This window comes from Mandrillus leucophaeus, unplaced genomic scaffold (genome assembly GCF_000951045.1).
Source record: "Mandrillus leucophaeus isolate KB7577 unplaced genomic scaffold, Mleu.le_1.0 Scaffold2, whole genome shotgun sequence".
In the NCBI taxonomy this organism is placed as follows: domain Eukaryota; kingdom Metazoa; phylum Chordata; class Mammalia; order Primates; family Cercopithecidae; genus Mandrillus; species Mandrillus leucophaeus.
The window spans coordinates 13,370,362-13,376,275 of NW_012102031.1; positions in this window are offsets into that span (position 1 = coordinate 13,370,362).

Consider the following 5,914-nt stretch of genomic DNA (forward strand, 5'->3'; position numbering starts at 1 on the left):
CCCCGCTCCCGAGAGCCGGAGCCGGGAGGGAGGTCTCGCCCCGCCCCAACACCTCCCGCTCACAGCCCCTCCCCCATCGGCCTGGCATTTCCCCCATCAGCCCTCCTCTGCCCCGGGCCTGTGCATCTGCCCAGTAGAGCCCCACCCCGAGCTGGCGTGGTCAGCCTCTCTTCGCCAGCAGGTCTCTTCCCACCCAGCGCCAAGGCGAGCCCCCCATGGAGATCAACGCGCATTGCTGGAGACACTGGGGTATCCCGCACAGCCGCCCAGGCTATCTTCAAGAAGCAGGGTAGTGAGGAGGGGCCCACAGGCCCCATCCCAGGACCAGTCTCGCGCCCACCTGATCTCTGGCCACAATTATCGTAGAACCTCAGCATCCAGCAGAGCTGGATTACAGAGTCCCTTAAGGCACCTCCACCGCCCCTCCATAGCCCCAGCATCCTCCCCAGCCTCCCAGTCCAGGGCGGCGCCACCTGGGGACCCTCAGAGGGAAGCTGAATCACCAGGCAGGGCTACCCGCAGCTGCGGAAGTAGGTACCGCCGGCCGGCATCCTTCCCCGGCCAGCAGCCTCTGTCCCGTCCCCTGAGCACTCGGAGATGACTCATAGCAGAACTTCCTGGGGTCCACCCTGTGCCCTAGCCCCGGCAAGACAGAGCCCTGGTCTGGAAGGCAGAGCAGTTGCCACTGAGCCCTTGCCCCTGTCTCGGTTTTCCCACGGGAACGACAGACGCTCTCTGAGCTCAGGACTGGGTAAATGGCGTGCCTTAGGGCAGAACAGGTCCATCCAGATTCCAGGCCAGGCCTGGCCCTGGCCCCTCTGAGCTCTGAAGTCCAGGGGCACGAGGACCAAGGCCCAGCCATGTGCCCAATACCAGATGTGAGCCTCTTTCCTGTTGTCGGGCTTCCTTCCCTAGGCTTCTGCCCAAGGGGACCCAGCTCACCCCTTGCCTGTTGTCTAACCAGCAAATCCTTGATTACAGCAACCTGTCTGGAGACACAAGCTCTCAAAGGGGGACCGCTGAGCCCAGCCCGCTGCGCCCTCTGGTGGCCAGGCGCGGAATATGGTCCTCAATCCCCATCCCAATCACGGGACGCGGGTTTAAAATCTCCAGCCTCATAGGAGGCCTGCTGAATCACACGCTCTCTGTCACGGGTGGGCCCGGGAATTTACATGTCACATTTGCCTCTGTAAGTCCGACGCCTGCTGGAGCCTGCAAATCTCTGCTGAATAACCTAAGCTACAGGGCAGGGGGTGCAGATAGGGAAATTTCCAGGACTAAAAAATGGGGGCGTTTAGAGTTTCTCCAGAAAGGGTTGTGGGAAGGAAACTAAGCCAGCCAAAGCAGGCGGCCCCTCTCCATACCCCCTTGCCATTTCCTGAGGAGGAGAAATCTGGGACCCCTAAGGGTTATAATTATCTTTGAGATTTTGTCAGATTTGTTTGTTTGTTTGTTTTCCAAGACCAAGACCGAGTTTCGTTCTTGTTGCCCAGGCTGGGGTACAATGGCGCGATCTCGGCTCACTGCAACCTCCGCCTCCCGGGTTCAGGTGATTCTCCTACCTCAGTCTCCCTAGTAGCTGGGATTACAGGCGTGCACCACCACATCCAGCTAATTTTTGTATTTTTAGTAGAGACAGGGTTTCACCATGTTGGTCAGGCTGGTCTCAAACTCCTGATATCAGGTGATTCACCCGCCCTGGCCTCCCAAAGTGGTGGGATTACAGGGGGAAACCACCACACCCGGCCTGGATTTTGTCAGTTTTCTAGTAAGTTTCCATTAATAAAAAACAACAGGCTGGGTACAGTGGCTCATGCCTATAGTCCCAGCACGTTGAGAGGCTGAGGCATAAGGATCACTTGAGCTCAGGAGTTGGAGACTAGCCTTGGGCAACACGGCAAAGCCTTGTGTTTACAGAAAATACAAAAATGAGCCCGTAGGCTGGCCGAAGTGGCTCACGCCTATAATCCCAGCACTTTCGGAGACTGAGGCTGGCAGATCACTTAAGGTCAGGAGTTGGAGACAGCCTGACCAACATGGTGAAACCCCGTCTCTACTAAAAATACAAAAATTAGCCGGGTGTGGTGGCGGGTGCCTGTAGTCCCAGCTACTCAGGTGACTGAGGCAGGGGAATCGCTTGAACTTGGGAGGCAGAGGCTGCAGTGAGCCGAAATCACACCACTGCACTCCAGCCTGGACGAAAGAGCCAGACTCCATCTCAAAAACAAACAAACAAACAAACAAACATGAGCTAGGCATGGTGGTGTGTCTGCCTGTAGTCCTAGCTACTCAGGGGCTTGGGAGGGAGGATCCCTTGAGCCCAGGAGATGGAGGCTGCAGTGAGCTGAGGTTGCACCACTGCACTCCAGCCTGGGTGACAAAGACCCTATCTCAAAAAACATTTTTTAATTTAATTAAAAAATAAGAAAAAACCAACAACATATAATACATACATATATATATATATATTTTTGAGATGGAGTTTTGCTCTTGTCACCCAGGCCGGAGCGCAGTGGCACAATCTCAGCTTACTGCAACCTCTTCCCCTGCCCGCCGGGGTTCAAGTGATTCTCCTGCCTCAGCCTCCCAAGTACCTGGGATCATAGGCGTGTTCCATCATGCCTGGCTAATTTTTGTATTTTTACTAGAGATGGGGTTTCACCATGTTGGCCAGGCTGGTCTCGAACTCCTGACCTCAGGTGATCCCCCCGCCTCGGTCTCCCAAAGTGCTGGGATTATAGGCATGAGCCACCTCGTCCAGCAACAACAATAATAATTTTATATATATATAAATTTTATTTTAGATAAAGAGTTTCACTCTGTCACCCAAACTGGAATACAAAGGCATAATCTTGGTTCACTGCAACCTCCAACTCCCAGGTTCAATCAATTCTTCTGTCTCAGCCTCCCAAGTAGCTGGAACTACAGGTGCCCACCACCACGTACAGCTGATTTTTGTATTTTTAATAGAGATGGGGTTTTGCCATGTTGGCCCGGCTGGTCTCAAACTCCCGACCTCAAGTGATCCCCAGCCTCAGCCTCCCAAAGTGCTCAGATTCCAGGCATGAACCACCTCACCTGGCCAACAATAATGATGTTATGAAACAAAAACACCTTGTACTTTCTTAGAGCTGAGCTGATGGGGAGTGGTTGGCGGTGAAAATCTGTCTCCAAGACCACCATGAAGTGGCTCCCACCTGCCCTGCCTGGTGATGGGTGGCTCTGAGGACAATGGATTAAGCAAGCGAGGCCTGGACAGGCCTTGGTGGAATGGAGAGGACTGCACACCTTGGGGTGAAGGGAGTCTGAGGGCAGAGCCCAAAGCAGGTGGCCCCGCAGCACCATCCTCCATGGGAGCCCAGAAGGGCCAGGGCACATGGGAGGGGGAGGGGCCTGTGGCTTCCTTGGGCCCAGTCTCAGGGGGCAGGGAGGTGGCATGGTACAACGACAAGTGTCGGCACTGGGGTCCAAGTTAGGGAATCTCAGCTCTGCCACCCACAGACACCACCTGCGGCCAGGGTGGAGGGCTTCATCCCATCCACTCCTTACTGTTCCTCCTCGAGGCAGGCGCTGTGTTATTCCAGTTGCAGATGAGAGGGCTTGGGGAGCTGCAGGAAGCAAGGTGCCAGGGGCATGCAGTTTGAGTGGCGGCAGGAGGTTTGGACCTGGTCTCTGTGTGGCTCTAGGGCCTCAGCTTATTTTTTTGAGATGGAGTCTCACTCTGTCACCCAGGCTGGAGTGCAGTGGCACAGTCTCGGCTCACTGCAATCTCTGCTGCCTGGATTCAAGCAATTCTCCTGCCTCAGCCTCCCGAGCATCTGGGACTACAGGGGCCTGCCACCACACCCAGCTATTTTTTGTAGTTTAGTAGAGACAGGGTTTCACCATCTTGGCCAGGCTGACCTCATGATTCACCCACCTCGGCCTCCCAAACCTTTTTTTTTTTTGAGACAGGGTCTTGCCCTTTCCCCCAGGGTTGGAGTACAGTGCAGTGGTGTGATCATAGCTCACTGCAGCCTCCAGTTCTCGGGCTCAAGTGATCCTCTTGCCTCAGCCTCTCAAGTTGCTAGGATTACAGGCAGGTGCCACTACTCCTGGCTACTTTAGACCTCAGCTTCTAACCTGCCTTGACCAACAGCCAGCAGGGCTCTCAAGAGGATATTCCCATGTGGAAGAATGGGGACTAGGGCACTCAACTCCATTCATGGAGAGTGGCAGGGGCTCCTTTGCATTCCTTGGGGTCCACCCAAAAGCCCAGAGTAGTCTGCCCTTGCCCACAGGCTCCCCAAATCCCTCAAATCTGAATGTGCCCTTTGGAGGCCCAGGCTCCAAAGGCTGCTTCTGTGGGAAGCAGGTGATGGAGAGAGGCTTTAGGGGATGGGGAGGTGGGGGCAGAGAATCGATTTCTGGCAACCGTGCTGCAAGGCTGTGGGACGGGCCTCTCCTCTTGTTGATGCATGTGCCTAGACAGATCACTCCTGGGGCCTCAATTTCCCCATGTGTGATCTATGATGGGATCACATGCTATGTAAACCAAAGCACCATCCCACAGCTGTGTTAGGAAACAGGCTTAGTGAGCGGAAGGGGCCTGTCTGGAGCCATTAGAGATCTAAATACAGGCTGACATAGACCTGCCTCCCAGTCCCAGATGGAGGGCCTCTGTTGGTCAGACTCTTACCCTGTTATGTGGCCATGCACCCAACATGACTGTCCCCTCACCCACACTCTTTCTCGGGATTCCTGCCAATTGTGCCAGACTAGACATCTGACCCAGTGTCTCAGAGACTCAGTGGCGTGGGACACAAGCTGAGAAAGTAAGAGGGAGCTTGAACTGGAAGGGAGACAAGTCTCTGCCAGGACCATGCCCAGAAGCAGCTGACTGGTGGGAAGGAGGCAGAGAAGGCCTGAGGGCAGGGGAGGTGAAGGAGCTCTGAGCTCCAGCTTCCATTTCACTACCTCCCTTGACTGCCCCTGAGTTTGACGGGCTGGGTCTTTTCAGCAAATATCCTTTTTTTTTTTTTTTTTTGGAGTCTCACTCTGTTGCCCAGGCTGGAGTGTAGTGGTGTGATCTCGGCTCACGGCAACCTCCACCTCCGGGGTTCAAGTGATTCTCCTGCCTCAGCCTCCTGAGTAGCTGAGATTACGGGCGTCTGCCACCACACCCAACTAAGTTTTGTATTTTTAGTGGAGACAGGATTTTACCACGTTGGCCTTGAATTCCTGACCTCAAGTGATCCGCCTGCCTCTGCCTCCCAAAGTGCTGGGATTACAGGTGTGAGCCACTGTGCCTGGCTTAGCAAATATCTTTTCATTTGAGCAGGATTCAGCAGCTTCCTGCTCCTCAGGGCCAAACACACCCCAACCGTCCCTCCTGGAGGGAGGATCAAACCCAGCTCATGAGCCCCTCAGAGTCCAGTGCAGAGCAGCCCCCTGTAGTTCCCCTTCACTTTCTCTCTAGCCTGGCCTGAGACCTGCCACAACCAGTCTCCCCAACATGGGAGGGGCCTGTGGCTTCCTCAGGCCCAGTCTCAGGGGGCAGGGAGGTGGCATGGTACAACAGCAAGTGTTGGCACTGGGGCGCAAGGTGGGGGAATCTCAGCTCTGCCACCCACAGACTGTGCGACCGAAGGCAAGCTGCCAGCCCCTGAATCTCTGTGCCTCTGCTTCAGGACTGTTAAGGGAGAGTCAGTCATAGGACAAGTCAGTCCTGAATCCTCCCTGAAGTGCTCTCACCATGATTAAGGATGGGCAAGTGAACAAGCAGAGGTTTGGGGTTCTGGGCATAGACATTTCACCTTAAAAATGAGACCGATTGGCCAGGCGTGGTGGCTCATGCCTGTAATCCCAGCACTTTGGGAGGCCGAGACGGGCGGATCACGAGGTCAGGAGATCAAGACCATCCTGGCTAACATGG